This window comes from Gorilla gorilla, chromosome 8 (genome assembly GCF_029281585.2).
Source record: "Gorilla gorilla gorilla isolate KB3781 chromosome 8, NHGRI_mGorGor1-v2.1_pri, whole genome shotgun sequence".
Taxonomy (NCBI): domain Eukaryota; kingdom Metazoa; phylum Chordata; class Mammalia; order Primates; family Hominidae; genus Gorilla; species Gorilla gorilla.
In genome coordinates, this window is record NC_073232.2 from 52,178,939 (window position 1) to 52,198,492 (window position 19,554).

A 19,554-nucleotide genomic window follows, 5' to 3' on the forward strand; every position below is an offset into this window, starting at 1 on the left:
GGAAACAATTGGTAAAATCAACAAACTGTTGTTTAGATATCTTCACAAGAACAATGAATAATGAGAAAGCTATACCCAATATTTCCTTAAAAGTCCCTTTGGCCCTTGTCAATCTACAAGTCCCCCATTCCCAGTGGTGCACAATTTCAACCCAGATGACAGTTCATTTTCAGAAAGGGGGCTTGTATTATAGGAGGCTCACATAACATAGGAATTGCCTGAATATTCTGCACCTCCCTTCTATGTAGCCTAGTCGATAACTATACACAACTCAAGGAAAGAAAAAAAAATTTCCTTGATCCCAGAGAACTTAATTATCCAACAAGGTGAAGTTTACACCTATAAGCACTAAGATGGGGACACACGCACATATACCCTCCTTTTCATTAATCTTTCATGTAAAACATAATTTAGTCAATTCTTGAGGACTCAGGTGGCAACATTAAAAATAACACTCACTGATTCAACTGTTAGCAAATCCTACCTGCCTCATGGCATGGGAATAGAAACATAAACATGATAGTTCCATCCTCAAGGATTCAACATTTCACTGGGCAGAAAAACAAGTAAATAACCATGATTTTTAAAATGCGTGAGTGCACCTGTAGTTCAAGCTACATGGGAAGCTGAGGTGGAGAACTGCTTTGGCCCAGGAATTCGAGGCCAGCCTGGGCAATATAATGAGATCCCATCCCTAATTTAAAAAGATGTTCTGGGCCAGGTGCGGTGGCTCACGCCTGTAATCCTGGCACTTTGGGAGGCTGAGGTGGGCGGATCACTTGAGGTCAGGAGTTCCAGACCAGCCTGGCCAACATGGTGAAACTCCCTCTCTACTAAAAATACAAAAATTAGCCGGGCATGGTAGTGCGTGTCTGTAATCCCAGCTACTTGGGAGGCTGAGGCAGGAGAATCGCTTGAACCCAGGAGGTGGAAGCTGCAGTGAGGTGAGATCATGACACTATACTCCAACATGGGCAACAGAGCAAGACTCCATTTCCAAAAAAAAAAAAAAAAAAAGATGTTCTGCTGTTCTTAGTACATTAGACGTCCTAGCTCCCAGTATGGGTCAAAATCCCAATATTTGGAGGAAAGCTTACTAAAGGGATTATTTATAAATCTGTGTGCAAGGTTCAAGAACACCAATAAAGGATAGTGGCGTGCCCCTGAGCAAGCAATTGCAGGAACTGGTATTATATCTAGGTGAGAAGGAGGTAGGGGAGGAAAAGGCTTCCTGGAACCCAAAGATGGTAAGCAGGTGAGAGCCACAGTCACAGCTAACTGGTGGTGGCAGTGAGGGGGCTAGGAGAACAAATATTGTGACCTCATGCCTTTCCTGTCTTCTGATCTTGTGCAGGGGCCTCTCATGGGCCAAACCCAAAGGAGGCCAGAGATGATCCAGCCTGTATAGACCAGTCTCCTGGGCCATAAGCAGCCGGGCAGAGAAGTATGGAGAGTGGAGGAAAAGCTCCACTGGAGGGGCAAATAGAAGGTTCCAGCACTACTAAATCTGTTAGCCCTTTGAAACACCCAGAATAGAAATCATTTTTCATTACCTCCTCAGCTCAAATGACCATCACCTCCTGTCTGGATTATTTCAGTGGCATCCTAACTGGTCACTCCATTTTTTTGACTCTATTCTGCATACAACAGTCAGGGTGCCTACTTAAAACAGAAGCCAAATCATGCCATTCCTCTGCTCAAACCCCTCCCATGGTTCCCAATCATTGCTTACTATAGCCTGGAAAGCCCTGTGTATCTACGTGGCTCCAGCAATCTCTCTGCCCTCACCTGCTACTGCACCTCCTGTTCTGTTCTGCTTCAGCCACACCTGCTCTTTTACTGGCCCTGGTATGTGCTGATATGCTCCTGCCTCGAGGCCTTTTGCATGCTGTTTCCTTGTCTAAAATGCATTTCCCCCAGTTATCCATGTGAAGAGCTTGCTCACTTGCTTCAGGTCTGTGTTCGAATATCTCCTATCAGAGAGGCGTTTCCTGACTACCCTCTTTAAAATATCAAAATCCTAACTTCCTTATTCTGCTTTATTTTTCTCTTCAGCATGTATCACATATCATAAGCACATCTAACAAATATTTGCTTTCCCCCCTTCCTCTGCTTTTTCCCTAGTAGAATGTAAACCCCACGATGACAAAGACTTTTATTTTGATCACTGATGAATCATCTGTGCCTGGCATAAAAGGTGTAAATAAATGTATGTTGATGAATTGGTGAATGAATGTGGGAATGCATATAGCTTAATGTGTTCCTTTTGGTAAGAACTGCAAAAGGCTAGAAAGTAGATAGGAGGTAAAAACATGATGAGTACATATAAATTAATCTTTTAAGATATCTTTTTTTTAAGGAGAAGGAATAAAAAATAGCATGAGGCAACACGAAAGCATGTTTATGTTCTCAAGGATTTAACGTTATACTGGAGAGATAATGAGATTCAAATTATGAGAAAGCAGGAATATTTAATGGAACAAGATCCTGGATGAGATAGACAAGAATAAGATTAGGAACACAGAGGGAAAAGAGTGGGCTCAAGAAAGAAGCAGGGATACCTCTTCCTCTGGGACAGATAGAAAGGAAGAAAAGAGTGGCTGTGTCCAGAAGAGAGTTGAAGGGTTCATGGGTTAGGCCCTCTACCTTTACTCTGCAGTAGGGGGCATATTAGCTGTTAAGGCTGGACATGAGTGGGAAGGTGAGTGGATTTCACAACAGCAGTAAATGTTTAGAAAAGATGTTTTTAAGGATGGGAAAGGGAGCTGTCTAGGGAAGACTTGGAACAGACTATGACCAATGGTGCCTTCACCAGTTCTGGGTGCCGGTGCAAGGGCTATAATGAAAGGTCTAGGACAATGAAACAAGTGTGAAAAGTCTAGGACAATGAAACAAGAGAAGTATGGATATGATGTACTGCTGTCCATAAAAGGTAGAATGACAGAGTGTGGCTAGAAAATGGCTGAGCCAGAGCCTGGGTTCCTCAGCCCCTCTTTGCAGGTAGATGAGGAATCTGTCGAGTTCTCACCAAAAGAATATGAGGTGAGGCTTTTGAGAAGTGGGGGTGTCTCTTCCACTTGCTCTTCCTTCCTGCTGGCTGGGATGGCAGGGAGCAGAGCACCCTTGGAAGCTATGTGTTGAAGATGGGTAGAATCTGAGTTTTCAAATATTAATAGTTGCATGGGGAGAACTTCTTGATGAAATGAGCACCTAACCAGGACTTTTATGTGAAAAAGAAATAGATTTCTATAGTTCTTCAGTCATTGCATTATTGTTACATACTATGATCATAGCGGCTTAGCCTACCGCAGTATAAGAGGTTACTCTAATCTCTGTAATAATGAGAGAGCAAGGCCACAGCAGCAGTGGTTCCAGAATTAGGTAGGCACTGGTCATAGTACTATTAGCTGCCATCTGTGGCAGGGCTAATGCCCGGACTGGTCGTGACAGTACTACAATGATTGAGAAATGGAGAAGGGGACCACATTTTAAGCAACTGTGGTTGAGATATCCTCAGGGAAGTATTTTGGAAGGAAATGAAGGGTAAGAAGGATTGATGTTCTCATGCAGCAGACTGAGGCAGAGCTAGAGGAATACCATTTTAAATTATTATTGTGATCCCTTGGCAAGTGTGAAGTCTGTGTGAATTTGTTAGCTATCATCTGCATTCAGTCTACATGGTTTCAGCAGCAATCCTCTTCTACTTTCAATAGGCCAAGAAATCAGATAAATGAACTTGTTAGAAATAGGCACAATATTTCAAGTAAATATATTCTGAGTGGGAGGCCAGTGAAAAAAATGCAAAAAAAAAAAAAACATGCATAAACGTCAGTAGGAAAACTCCATAAACAAAGATGTTTGATGTTTTATTTTGCTTACTTTGTTTTCTTTGCCAAGAGTGTATCTAATGCCTTGTACAGTACCTGGCACAAAACAGAAGCTCAAAAATACTTATTAAAAGAATTAATAAGCTGGGTGTCGTGGCTCATGCTTTTAATCCCAGCACTTTGGGAGGTTTAGGTGGGAGGATTGCTTGAGCCCAGGAGTTCCAGACCAGCCTGGGCAACACAGCAAGACCCCATCTCTACCCCTACCATAAAAAATTAATTTTTTAAAAAAAGAACAAATGAACTGGGTTAACTTAACAAGTGAGATTATAATTTCCATTTTTTCTAATTATTTGGTAATAAACTTCTCTTGAAAGTGGTCACAATGAAATGGCAATCATTTTCACTACTGGAGCACTTTACCTACTATATTTTTTGTGACTAAAGAAATGTGATGAATATTTTCATTTAAAATAAAAATATATAAGTAAAATAATCCTCAAATGGAATCTTAAAGTCATTTAAAAATCAAAAGAAATTGATTTTCCAAGGAAATATGCTCTTATAATTAGGCAAGTTCTTTTGAAGAATATGGAGTCATCTGCGATATAAAGTCATAGTATTTAAAATTACATTCTGATTTATATAGTGCATGGATCAGATTAGCCTACTTAACAAGCCAGCACTTGCTTTATTATTACTCAAATCCATAAGGCTTTTATAAAGACTTAGCATTTCAGAAATCCAGACGGTCATGTGATAGAGTTCTTAGCTTCACTCTCTCAAAGGAAATAGAGGATATTTAAAGCTGGAGTGAATACTGTAAAATGAACATACTCCTAGGCTAAATTTACTATCAAGAAAACCATGCTTCATTTAATAGGTATGCATTTACCTACCCTAGTGCCAAATGAAGAGTTAGCTTCATTTCATGATCTCTTAACATTTTCAACAAAACAAGATTCTATGATTTACATTCTTAGAGAAAACTTTTATGAAATTGATTTAGATCCCAGGATAAACAAATAAAGCAAACAAAAAGTAAGCTGCAATTGTAAAATGATCCTCAGGATTTCCATCACAGAAATTGAGAGCAATACCCAGGCCCCAAGTATACAAGGAAATATGGTATGGTTGGAGGTACGCTGCTGTAGATTTATAAGAGCCATAGATAATAGCAGTAATGGCATATTAACTTCAAAGTATTTTTCTTAAATGATACCTTTATATAACTTGTTATGCTATGACCAGTGAGATATTATGATAGCAATGATAATGTTAAATGTTATAATTGTAATAATTTACACTTGTATAATAAAAAGAAAAAATGTGATATATTAATTTGATAAACATTACTTAGGGCCTACTACAAACAAAACCTTTGACATGAGATAGTCATAAACCTTGATGTCAATGTTTTCCTACACCCACAAAGCTTTCATGGGGGGATTAGTATAACATAGAAGGATAAGAATAGGTGATTACCAGCACAATGTCTGATTCAATATATAACTACTAGTATTTTATTACATTACATATTATTCACTGCCTTGTATGAATAAAATTTCTTTACTTCCAAAAGAAAGCCTTTCCTAATTACCCTGACTCCTTCCAGAGATCATATATAATCTCTGTGTACCGCACTTTTCCTTTGTAACATATCCATATGGTTGGTTTATGTAACAACCACCCCTGCCATTTGACTGTAACAACAAATAGGGATCAAAAGTGCCTTGTTCATCTTCATATTCTCAGTACCTAGCACCCTGTGCCTGGAAAGCAAGCACAGAGGATGGCTTCCACTCTTACATTTTAAGGTCTGAATTGATACACGATCCCAACAAGTAACTCTGAACTGCAAGCAGCAGTTTATCACATATAAAATAGCCTATTTTTTCAAAGTTAACAGAGATTAAACAACTCTTCAAACTCTCTTAATTACAGACTCTTTGAATTATGAAGCTATTAATGCTGGTCTTTAAGAAAAAATGAAAAATCACACATGCCTAATGATTCACTTAAAACCATACTAAGTAAATCCAGAGCATAACATGTTAAAATATGCTTCACTGGAAAAAAAAAAAATCTCTGCTGAGTCTAAAAAGAAATAAACACTGCTGAATTTCAGACCACCCAATGAGAACTTTATTTTCTGACCATTACTTGTTACCCACTCAAGTCAATTCACCCAAAACATTCATTCTACACCACATTTCAGAGACAACAGAGAGATCCTCTGATACAGATTTTTTTAGAGACAGTATAGAGTTGAAAAGATCTATTCCTGATTCACTAACTTATCCAATAATTTGGTTACTTCATAATGATTCCCCCCCTCCACCATTAAAAACAAAGAGGAACAAAATGTGAGAAATCAAATAGAAAAGCTCCCTGTTTTATCCAACCCAGATGGCTTGGTTACGGGATTTTTTCTCAGAGCTGTGCCAAGTTAGAGGCATGGTTGAAAAAAAGCTATTTGAAGTTAAATCCAAAGTGACTAGAGACTGTGGCTGAAAATAGTTTGTTTTTTTTTTTTTTTAAAAAAAAGATGGGGCATGTGCTGGGGGTGAATATGTTAGCTTAGGATTGATGTGAGCTCCCTCAACTTTGGGGTACTTCTTCCCCCACGCCCATCTAAGCAGGTTTTAACTGTCAGCACCTCCCCAGTACACCAATGACTGGGAGTTCTACTTTCAGATGCGGAACTGGCAGCAACATTGTTTACCTGCAGTTTCTAATTATCACTGCCAAATACCTCACAGAATATCCTGTTGCTCTGAAGGAGAAAGCCTCACATTATATAAATGTATCTGGTGTTACAGTGAGCTAAAATGGGGCCGACTGTATATAGAAATGGATACCTCTGTCGCAACATTGCACTGGTCTTCCCCAGTGCCCTTGAATCAGAGAAGCCTTATATATCTCAACCCTGACCTCAGTAGAGTCTAAGAAACTTGAGAGATGGGAAAGTACAGATATGTTAAAAAAATTAGATGATAATTAATTTAAAAGAAGTGTTAAAGATGCAAAAATCAGGAACTGCTTAAGGGAACTGTTCCCAGGAGCAGAATTTAGGAAGGAATGACTTCTCAGTCCCAAAATAACTCTCTCCATCAACACTGGCTGAGAATTCATACTTCACTTTTTACATTATTTAAAGTTCTATTGATTTATTTGGGATAATAAGCATTTGTAAGAGACACAGTTCCCTTTTAACAGGACCACACAGAATTTCTCGGGATTTTAGTATGGGAAAAAAGACTATTCAAATATAGAGTGGACTACACAGCCATCCTACTGGTTATCTTAGTTCCCATACCAAACTGTCATCCTACTTCCTTCTTTCTCTTGGTCTTGGTCCCACTTCTTAGGCACCTAGGCCTTATCTAACTTCACATAGTCGACTCCATCTGGCTCCTTCCACAAAGGACCTTAACCGAGCCACCAAAAGAGATGCTTCATTCTCTAGGTGTCTGGCAAGGCTATGGCTGACTTAGTAAATGAAAAATTCCATTCTTTAGGGAACATAACAGCCCCTATATACTACTGTTGCTTTATAGTAGGTTTGACAGCATACTTTAAACATATAGTAAGTATTTAAATGTCAAGAACTGGCCCTTATAATAGTAGGACCACATGGTCTTCCTGAGAAAGCAAAGACTGATAGAAAAAAAACTCCGGGGGCCAGGCACCGTGGCTGATGCCCGTAGTCCCAGCACTTTGGGAGGCTGAGGTGGGCGGATCACGAGGTCAGGAGATCGAGACCATCCTGGCTAACACAGTGAAACCCCGTCTCTACTAAAAATACAAAAAATTAGCTGGGTGTGGTGGCGGGCGCCTGTAGTCCCAGCTACTTGGGAGGCAGAGGCTGAGGCAGGAGAATGGTGTGAACCCGGGAGGCGGAGGTTGCAGTGAGCTGAGATCGTGCCACTGCACTCCAGCCTGGGTGGCAGAGCGAGACTCCATCTCAAAACAAAAAAGAAAAAAAACTCCAGGAAGACAAAATCTCCATCATGACTGAGAACAAACCTGTGTTATCAAATTACTTCTCTTCAAAGGCATGTGCAATCAACCACACAGAGAGAAAGTTCACATTTAGGTGAGTGGGAGATAGGGGGAGGGCAGCAAGTAACGGAGCACAGAATACAGGATACATGGGTAAAGAGGGGCTGCCTGAGTGCCACAGTGGAGGCCTAAGGAAACAGGTGCACAGAGGCTGCAGAAAGCTATGAAAGAAGGGTGGGTGATTATAAAGGGAAACTTCACTGATGGAGACATTTGGTCTAGAGCCAGCCACAAAAAATGGAAACTAGGAGGAAGTCCTACTCAATAGCCTTACTCCCCTAATTGTATCTTATAGTTAATTTTACTAAAATATTATTTTTCTATAATATATTCCAAGTTGTTAATCAATTTACATAAGATGTTTCTAAAATCAACTATTCGTTTACATAAACATATATGTTTTTAAAAGCACACAGTGTAGTAAAGGTGTAGTGAAGGGTTGCCTGAGTGCCACAATAAAATAATATACTGCTTAATCAGTGGTTTTCAACTTGGCTGTGGATAGGAATCATGTGGTGATTACAAACAATTATATAGATTCTGAGGCCTCATTATCACAAGGTGCAGAGAGAGGGCAGACAGATGTTTAAAAGTCAAGCTCCTCCAGTGCTTTTGATGTGTAACCAGAGTTGAGGACATGCACAGAATCTTTGTGATGTGAACTGTGGTCTACAGACTAGCTGCACTGGCATCACCTGGAAGCCTGTTGGAAATGCAGAATCTGAAGCCCAGGCCAGAACTATTAAATCAGAATCTGCATTTTAGCAGAATCCCAGGGGATTGGCATGATCATTAAATTTTGAGAAGCACTGCAGTGAGAGGCTGTGCTGTGCATGTTCTGACAATATCAACTAGAGGAAGGTGGTGCCATTTCCGAAGAGAATGTAAGAGCCTTGGGTTTAGAGAAAAGACAAACTTGGTATTGTGAGATAATCTGTTCAGTGTAAACATTTAAAATGTACCCTTAGTTTCATAATACTGTTTGGGCACATCATCATTTAAAAGAAAAATACCAAAAAGCTAAAAAAAAAAAAAAAAAAAAAGGAGCTGAACCTTTAGCATACTTCTCAGAGGCACTGTTCATAGCTAACAATTGAGTAGATAAAAGAATTTTTAAAAATACAATTTAAAAACTCTCTTCTAATAGCAAGAGTTTTTTTTTTTTTTTTTTTTTTAATACAGGGTCTTGCTCTGTCACCCAGGCTAGAATGCAGCGGCACAATCATAGCTCACTGCAGCATGGAACTCTTGGGCTCAAGCGATCTTCCTCCCTCAGCCTCCTGAGTAGCTGGGACTATAGGCACACACCACCACGCCCAGCTAATTTTTCCTTATTTTCTGTAGAGACAGAGTCTTGCTATGTTGCCCAGGTTAGTCTCAAACTCCTGGGCTCAAGCAATCCTCCTACCTCAGCCTCCCAAAGTGCTGGGATTACAGGCGTGAGTTGCCACACGTAGCCAAGAGACAAAATTTAAGGTAAATATTTGTATAATACATTTCAATGCATTTTAATTTTTTTATAGTTTTTCAAAAAAACTTTATCATTTTACATTTCCATTACATTTTGGGTGCTTTTAAAGTTATGACGTTTTGGAGAGTGATTTTATTTTATGTATTTAGCTACAATCTTCAGGAATAGCTCTAGCTTTTATATTTTTAGGAGGACCTTTCACGGTGTGATGGCAATCTGGTTGACAATCTGATTATTACAGCTGTAGTTGGTAAAGCGCTATATTTTTAAAATTACATAATGGAAAGATGATGTACATGTCTGGGTATTCCAAAGACAGATCCTAGTATTGTGTGAAAGGGGAAATGTCATTGCATAAATAATATAATCTTTAGCTGAAAAGGAAAAAATAGGTCTATCTGATATTATTAGAAAATACTCTTTTTAATTTGTTTAGAGGCAGGGTCTCACTCTGTCCCCCAGGCTGGAGTGCAGTTGCATAATCCCAGCTCACTGCAGCCTCAGCCTCCTGGGCTCAGGTGATTCTCTTGCTTTATAGTCTCCCAAGCAGCTGGCACTGTAGGCACATGTCTCTATGCCCGGCTATTTTTATTTTTTTTGTAGAGGTAGGGTCTTGCTATGTTACCCAGGCTGGTCTGCTGGGCTCAAATGATCCTCCTGCCTTGGCCTCCCAAAGTGCTGGGATTATGGGCATGAGCCATTGTGCCTGGCCCATGTTTTAATAAAAATTATAGGTAGTTTAATATTTTCTATGTCACTTAAATTTAGTACTGCTTGCTTAAACTCCTTTCTTGTTTTTCATTTTTTTCAGTCCTTTTCTACCTTACCCTATACCTTAGTTATTTCAAGTGTTTATTTTATTAAACTTATTCAAAGAAACTCCTAGATACACTAATTCACCTGATTTTGTTTTAATTTTTTGCTCTTATATTGCTTTATTCATGCTACATTTCTTACAGATTCTTTTGATTTTTCTTCCTTCCTTTTCAAAATAGTCTTTTAAAGCTATTATAGCTGGATGCAGTGGCTCACACCTGTAATTCCAGCACTCTGAGAAGCTGAAGTGGGAAGGTCACTTGAATCTAGGAGTTTGAGACCAGCCTAGGCAACATAGTGAGACCCCCGTCTCTAGAAAAAATTCAAAAATTAGATGGGCGTGGTGGCACACATCTGGAGTCCCAGCTACTGAGGAGGCTGAAGTTGGAGGATAGCTGAAGCCCAGGAGGTTGAGGCTGTGGTGAGTTTGACCACACCACTGCACTCCAGCCTGGGCGACAGAGCAGTACCACCCCCCCACCTCAAAACAACAACAACAACAACAACAACAACAACAAAAACCAGCTATTATAGTCAAGAATATAAATTATGATATATATTACTATCATCTCAATTTTTTATAATTAGTTTATTACTACGTTGTTGATTTCTCTTATAGTCAATGATTATTTCTCCTGTGTGGAAATTACTGGTATTTTCTTCAAAGTAGTGAGGCTATGTTTTCTGAAAAAGGGAAGGCAAACACTGGCTGCCTCTGAATTCAGGTCTCCCTGCAGTGAGGGTGGTAGCAGTTGAGTTTTCTGGTTATTGTAGCTTTTATGGTTTTAAACTATTCTATCACTAGGGATTAGGGTGGGGGTGGCTAGGCCTCCCTCCAACTTACTTCTTAGCAACATTTCCTTTAATGGAAACAACTGTTACAGTCCCATTTAAAATGGTTTAAAAAATCCATTTCCATTGGCACTACAGTTGGTAACATTCTTCCTAGATTTTAGCAAAAGCCTGATTGCTTAGCCTCTTAGGTTTAAGTATTACTGTGAGAATTTCTTTTTCTATGTGTATGTTTTCCAAAGCATTTTCATTGGAAGCTAAAAGAGGACAGGCAGCTGTGAGTTGGCTAGCTACATCCTAGTGTGAACACTGTGGAAATGCTTTCAATTTACTTCAGAAGGGTCAAGAGTTCCTTGAATTCACATTCTAAAATTTTGGATGAAACTCTGTTAGGCATTTAATTAAATCCCCCATTATATAATCTTATTCAAATTTAATACTTACTTTCCTAAAGTTAGATCTGTTGTAATAATCCCCAGGTGATCAGAAATTGTTTTTAGAAAACACAATGAAGGGCCCGGTGCGGTGGCTCAGGACTGTAATCCCAGTACTTTGGGAGGTTGAAGTGGGGAGATCACTTGAGGTGAGGAGTTTGAGATCAGCCTGGCCAACATGGTGAAACCCCATCTCTACTAAGAATACAAAATTATCTGGGCATGGTGGTGGGTGCCCGTAAACCTAGCTACTCGGGAGGCTGAGGCAGGAGAACTGCTTGAACCAGGGAGACAGAGGTTGCAGTGAGCTGAGATGCGTCATTGCACTCTAGCCTGGGTGACAGAGAGAGACTCCATCTCCAAAAAAAAAAAAAAAAACATAGTGAAGAATATAAAACACTTGATGATTATAACAGTACCAGTTACTTTACCGGTGAAGTGATATGCTGTATGTATTACATATAAAATAGTAAACATGACATATGAAAAATTAGGTTTATAAAGAAATAATAACCTAATTTAAGTAAGCACACATGAATTCAGTGTATGTCAGCTACAATTAAATGTTAAAGTTATTTTCAAGCATTGAAAAAACGACAGTATGTATTACTTTATTTTTATTTTTATGTTTTGAGACAGGGTCTTGCTCTCTTGCCCATGGTGGAGTGCAGTGGCATGATCTTGGCTCACTGAAGCCTTGAACTGCTACGCTTGAGCGATCCTCCCACATCAACCTCTCAAGTGGCTGGGACTACAGGCGTGTACCATCACACCTGGATAATTTTTGTATTTTTTTGGTAGAGACGGGGTTTCACCAAGTTGCCCTGGCTGGTCTCAAATTCCTGGACTCAAGCGATTGATCCACCCACCTCGGCCTCCCAAAGTGCTGAGATATAGGTGTGAGCTACCATGCCCGGCCATATATTACTTTAAATCTATTTCCTAAGTGAACACATTTAAAAACCAATGTTAAGGGTATAATAAGTCTTACTTAATATTATAGAGTAACTCGGCTGGGCGCTGTGGCCCACGCCTGTAATCCCAGCACTTTGGGAGGCTGAGGCAGGCAGATCACGAGGTCAGGAGTTTGAGACCAGCCTGGCCAACATGGTGAAACCCCGTCTCTACTAAAAATACAAAAATTAGCTGGGTGTGGTGGCGGGTGCCTGTAATCCCAGCTACTCGGGAGGCTGAGGCAGGAGAATCGCTTGAACCTGCGAGGTGGAGGTTGCACTGAGCTGAGATCACACCATTGCACTCTAGCCTGGGTGACAGAGAAAGACTCTGACTCTAAATAAATACATACATACATACATACATACATACATACATACATACATACATACCATAGAGTAACTCAACTGCAAGTATCCCACTCACAAAGTCAATTTGGAAATTTGGGTAAAGATGGTAAACTGAATATACATATTCAGTTCCACTCCCTCTACAAATATTAAAACAACAGTAAAGTGATTTTTAAAGAGGGCATAAGCTCAGAAGAATATAGAAGAGAACATAAGAATTTTGGAACCAGGAAGGAAATGGATGAGTAGTAACTGAGTTAGGAGACCTGAGAAAACTGAACAGCAAGCTGGCAGGGGGAAAAGCTGAGAAGCAACTTAACTCTACACTGCAGAGCTCGCCAAAAGAAATGGTGGCAAAATTCCTGGTCAAAAGGGTTACAGAGGCTGGGTGCAGTGGTTCATGCCTAACAATCCTGGCAATTTCTGAGGCCCAGATGGATGGATAGCTTGGACCCGGGAGCTCAAGAACAGCTTTTTTTTCCTACTTAAAAGGAAAAAAAAGAAAAAAAAGAAAAGAAAAGAAAAGAAAAATAGCCAGATGTGGTGCCATGTGCCTGTAGTCGCAGCTACTGGGGAGGCCAAGGAGGGAGGATTGCGTGAACCCAGGAGGTGGAGCTTGCAGTGATCTATGATGGCACCACTGCACTCCATCCTGGGCAACAGAGCAAGACCCTGTCTAACAAAATAAAAAGGACAGGGGTGCTAAAGTTAGGAAGGATGGCTGTACATCTCCTTAAGGAGGAGAGAGACTCCAAGATACCTTCTCATTCCAGAAGCCTGTCAATGTCCCTCCTTCCCCAGGGAAACCCTTATGTTTATTCTCTGGAAAGGGGTGAATCAGAGGGTTTCTGGATTTGCAAATCTCCAGCACAACTGAGAGTGGGGCTAATAGGGATAGAGTAAAAGTTTATAAACTGAATGTTGAGCGCCCCCAAGCCTTATTCTCCTAGTAGGATGCTGGTAAACAAGTACCTTTCAGAATGGAAGAGTCTTCTCTGAAGAATCTGACTGGCACAAGAGAAAATACCTAAAGATATAGACATTGATAACTTTCCAAGAAATGGTTGTTATGGGTTGAATGGTGTTCCCAAAACAGATGTGTTAAGGTCTGCTCTAGGCTGAATTAGGTTTTCCCAAAATTCATAGGTTGAAGTTCTAACTTCAAATGTGTCTATATTTGGAGTTAGGGCCTTTATGGTGGTAATTAAGGTTAAATGAGGTCACAGGGTGAAGCCCTACTATAGGGCTGGTGTCTTTATATGAAAAGGAAAAAGAGAAATATTTCTCTCCATGTGCACACATCAGAAAGACCATGTGATGACATATGGGAGGGTGGCTGCCTTACAAGCCAGGAAAAGAGCCCTCACAGGAAACCAACCCTGGCAGCAACTTGATTTTGGACTTCCAGCGTCCAGAACTGTGAGAAAATTATTCCTGTTGTTCAAGTCAATCAGTCCATGGTTTTTGTTATGGCAACACAAGCTGACTAACACACAGTCCTAAACCCCAATCCCTCAGAACGTGACCTTATTTGGAAATAGGGTCATTGAAGATGTAGTTAAATGAAGTTATGTGACTGGTGTCTTTTTAAGATGAAGAGACAAAATAGACACACAGAGACATGAGGGGCGAGTCCTATGTGACAATGGAGGTAGACTGTGGAGGTAGACTGAAGTGCTGGCAACAATCAGCAGCTAGGAATTCACAAGGAACGATTCTCCTCAACAGGTTTCTGAGGGAGTGTGGCCCAGTCAACATCTTGATTATGAAATTAAGGACTTCAAGCCTCCAGAAATTGTGAGACAATACATTTCTGTTGTTTTAATCCACACTGCTTGTGGTACGTCCTTATGGCAGCCATAGGAAAATATTCTATAGTCTAGTCAGATCACTCTACAGTGAAGATCACGTTCAACAAGCCCTTTCATGGGCACAGAGCTCCAGGCAGCTTTTCATTATTATCCTAAAAAATGAGCAGAGAACCCGAGATCATCCAACGTTTGAGGAAATTATACATGAAAAACAGAAGCTGAAACAAATGTAAAACAGAATTCAAACGAAAGACTATGTAGAAAGAAGAAAATGTCCGGCCAGGCACAGTGGCTCACACCTGTAATCCCAGCACTTTGGGAGTCCAAGGCAGGCGGATCACCTGAGGTCGGTAGTTCAAGACCAGCCTGACCAACATGGAGAAACCCTTTCTCTACTAAAAATACAAAATTAGCTGGGCCTGGTGGCACATGCCTGTAATCCCAGCTACTCAGGAGGCTGAGACAGGAGAATTGCTTGAACCTGGGAGGCAGAGGTTGCGGTGAGCCGAGATTGCACCATTGCACTCCAGCCTGGGCAGCAAGAGCAAAACAACCGCCTCAAAAAAATAAAATAAAATAGAATAAATAAAAAGAGTGCCCAAAAAACTGTCAGTCATATTCTCAGGAACTAAGCACATAGGTGCAGAAATTAAAAGATCAATTGAAGGGTTAGAAGGTAAAACTGAGAAACTCAATCAGAAAGTAGAACAAAAAGAGATGGGAAAGAGAAGGGAAAAGATTAAAAAAAAAATTGGAGAACCAGTCCAAGTGCCTTACAAATGAATAAAAAGAATTCCAGACAGAACAACAGTGAAAATGGAGTACAGAACAGTATTAAAGAGATAATTTTAACTAAATTTCTCAGAGCTGAAGGAAAAAGGATTCCCAGATTAAAAGGGACTACTGAGGGTTTAGCAAAATTGACTACAATGGACTCATGCAACAAAGTACATCATCATGAAATTTTAAAACAACATGAAAATAGAAAATATCCCACAAGCTTCTTGAATGGGGAGAAAAACAGGTAAGAATCACAATAGCTTCAGCCTTCTCAACAGCAACACCAGAAGTTAAAGACAATGAAGAATTGCTCTCAAAATTCTGAAAGAAAATGATTTCCAACCTAGCATCTCAAGAAACTGACCTCTTGGGGGCTGGGTGCGGTGGCTAATGCCTGTTATCTCAGCACTTTGGGAGGCCGTGGCAGGCAGATCACGAGGTCAGGAGTTCGAGACCGGCTTGGCCAATATGGTGAAACCCCATCTCTTCTAAAAATACAAAATTAGCCAGGCATGGTGGCGCATGCCTATAATCTCAGCTACTTGGGAGACTGAGGCAGGAGAATTGCTTGAATCCGGGAGGCAGAGGTTGCCGTGAGCCAAGTCGTGCCACTGCACTCCAGCCTGGGCGACAGAGCAAGACTCTGTCTCAAAAAAAAAAAAAAAAAAAAAAAAAGAAATTGACCTCTCATTATAGCCTTCTCAGGAAGGATGCATTTTATCAAAATGAAGAAATTAAGTAATTAAGAAATCAGAGAATCCAAAACAAGAACCAATCCAAAATGTCTAACGGAGGTGAATTCACTGAGAAGAAATGCACACAACTCTAGGAAAGTTTGGGTCTGGATACAGAGTAAGAACACAGAGAATACCACACAAATGAAACAACAAGATAGTGAATAACACCAGAGTAAAGAATGGTAATGGCAGGATACTGTAGAGATCAGCTGTGAATAGTGTTTACATAATGAAAATGATTATATGACAGGTACTGTTATGTTTAAGGTACTGATTTAAATGCTTTATGTGCATTCATATAATTAAATAATATGTTCATTATTTACTACTACTTACTGATTAGAAAACTGAGGCACAGAAAGGTTAAATAACTTGTCCAAAGGTACAGCTAGTAATGGGTAGGGCTAGGATGAAACCTAGGAAGCCTGTTTCCAGACATTGTGCACTTTACCTCTATATTCTATTGCTTCTAATTTTGTCTAAATAATATAAATATTGAATATTGAGCTAAACAAATTATACTGCAATGATTCTGGGAAGCTATAAGAACAGAGAAATATGCAAGTGTATAGTGAGTGGCATTGGGTAACTGCTAAATCATCTTTCGTAGAAGGAAGTTAACTCATGACGTCCATCTGAAAAATTAGCACAATAAGCATGTTATTTGGAATATGGCAATAAATGCTAAAAGATTCAGATAAAAGAGTTTGAACTAGTTGCCTCTAGAGAGTTAGACATAGGGATGGGAGCCTGGGGAACTACTGTTTTCCATAATAAGCCTTGGAAAACTAATTGACTTTTTACATTATAAGTAAATACAGCTTTGATAAAAATAAAAACTAAATTAGAATAGAAAATACACAGACAAGCAAGCGGCCTGACAAAACTAATTTTCAGTAAAAATCCCATCATAATCAGTAGGCTAATCTTTAAACTTTCTAAATTATTAAAACCTTTAAATGAAATGAATACTTTTTATCAAAATTATCAAAAGATACCTAGGAAACACGTCTTGAGACCAAAGAAAAGTTCTTTAGTATGTTTTTCCCCTTCTATTTCCACTCTAAAGTTAGCAGACAACTTCAGATTTCATTATCAATAAAATCTGTAGAACTGGCATGTGGTATATTTGTTCATTTTCATATCACCTAAATAGTCAGTCAAAAATTAGGTCACTTTCAAAAACCAAGTCAGCAGACTTTTAGAGGGCCATTTCTAGGCCTTTTAAAGAGTAATCTCCCAGCTTTTCCTGTTCTTTGTTCTTGCACACAGTAAATCTCAGAACCAAATGTCTGATTTTGATTTGTAAGTGCTGTTAGCCAATCTTTTCATTGCTGCTTTCTCCAACATTCTTAGAATAAGAACACTGGTTTCCTAGAAAAGCTACAGCAATTACACACGACTTGGAAGTAAACACTCTATTTTCAAGTCATGAGATGGAATGAGCCTGAAAAAATTTGCAAAACCATACTAATTCTTCAGTAAGTTTACATTTCAATTACTGCAAGACTGAAAGTCTTTAAGTAGGCCATATCAGCCACACTATGCAGGAAATTATATCCTAGGAAAGCTCTGTTTTAAAAATAGGCAAAGGAAGAAAGGAAGGTTGCCAAAATACACAGTACTTTCCATTTGTTTTGATTTGAGCACAGCATCTGTTTTATCAGGTGCAATCTACCATTTGCAGGCTTAAGGGGAATGGTAGTAGTTGGGGGTGGGAAGAAGTAAATTAACCGAAAATGTTTGCTTTCTGAAAATAATTTTGAAGTAGATAGCAGTGAAATTTAGGTCATAACCAAATACCACAAAGAAACTGGGTTTTGGGATAAATGTTAAGACTGGACTGTATTCTCCCTAACCCAGCAGAATCAAAGCTGGTAAACTAGATCAATCCACTTAAGAAATGTACAAGCTATTAAGCACAATATTTGATATTTACTTAAAAGTCAACTTTTGTCATTTATTTATTCAAGAAATATTGAGTACCTATTATGCAGCGGGTACTGTTCTAGGTACAGGAATATAGCAATTAATAAAACAACAAAACATTCCCCATGGAGCTTATTCTGGTGGGGAACATAAACATATTCGAATAAAGAATATAACATCAGATACTATAAGGTGCTATTAAAAACATAACAGGGCAATATAAAAAGGTTAATTTTACTAAGAAAATACCATGTATAAAACAAAGAAAATTTGGATAGGATTACTGTATAGGAAAACTTTATGAGGACAGAGTTCTGATAAAACTGTTAACAGTCAGTTTAACAATGAGAACACATGGACACAGGGAGGGGAACATCACATACCGGGGCCTGTTGGAGGGTCAGGGGCAAGGAGAGGGAGAGCATTAGGACAAATACCTAATGCATGCGGGGCTTAAAACCTAGGTGACAGGTTGATGGGTGCAAACCACCATGTCACACATGTATATCTATGTAACAAACCTACACGTTCTGCACATGTATCCGAGAACTTAAAGTATAATTAAAAAAAAAAAAGTCGGTTTAAATTAGATGGCTAAGTTTAGGACTTAGCCTTGCACTGGGTGCAAGCAAATAATGTTCAAAATTTTTGTCAGAGTAAAATTAGATTGGAAATACTTAGAAGATTGTCAAGATTTAAGGGATTTTATTTTTTTTTAAAGGAGGAACTTTACAGAATTTTCAAAACCTTCTATTTCATTTTGAACCTCTTTGTTCACATGTGATTTCAATGCTGGTGGGTCCCGCCCTGGTAAGCTGCCTGATTGTCCTTCTTGGAAAATATCTATATGGCCGTGGCCCCCGAACGTCCAGCTTTGAATTAATCAGATGCATATTCACTGGCTGGTTGTGAAGACTGTTTCAACTTTTACGTGAAGCTAGAATCTTCACCTGTGTTTCCAAAGGTAGCATGGTAGAATAGAATGAATAAAATACTAGAAACAGAAGATCTCTGATCTGGTACCAATTCTGTCTTTACAATCCATGTGACTCCAGGTAAATTCACTTCTCTAAGCTTGTAATACTGGAATATTTTCTATGCCTACTTCATAAGACTGCAGTAAGAATAAGTGAGATATTATTGGAGTAGGCAGAAAAATGCCCTCTCTCCCCTAAAGATGTCTGTGTCTTAATCTCTGGAAACTGAGTATGTTAGGTTACACCGTAAAGGAGAAATAAGGTTGCAGATGAAATTAGGGTTGCTAATCAGCTGACCTTGAAATGGGAAGTTTATCCTGGATTAATCAGGTGGGCCCAATGTAATCACAAGAGTCCTTATAAGTGGAAGAGGAGGCAGAAGAGAGAGAACCAGAGAGATGGCAGCATGAAGAGGTCTCAGCCCAACATTGCTGGGTTTGAGGATGGAAGAATAAAGCCATAAGCCAAGGAATGCGGGCAGCCTGTAGAAGCTGGAGTAGACAGGGAAACAGACTTTCCCCTGAACCCTCCAGAAGGGGCGAGGCCTGTGAACTCATTTTAGGTTTCTGACCTCTAGGACTGTAAGAGAATAAATTTACGTTGTTCTAAGC

General features: G+C 39.5%; 1 protein-coding gene and 1 long non-coding RNA gene across 2 annotated transcripts in view; one reads left to right on the plus strand and one right to left on the minus strand.

Annotated features, from left to right (window-relative positions):
* LOC129525016 (uncharacterized) overlaps positions 1 to 1,479 on the plus strand; it is a 36,186-nt gene extending 34,707 nt beyond the window's left edge. The window contains exon 3 of the long non-coding RNA XR_008669038.2: positions 1,355 to 1,479. This is a non-coding gene — a long non-coding RNA (uncharacterized lncRNA). The remainder of the gene's footprint in view (positions 1 to 1,354) is intronic.
* Positions 1 to 19,554, minus strand: part of REEP3 (receptor accessory protein 3) — a 103,602-nt gene that overhangs the window by 34,352 nt on the left and 49,696 nt on the right. The window lies entirely within an intron of this gene.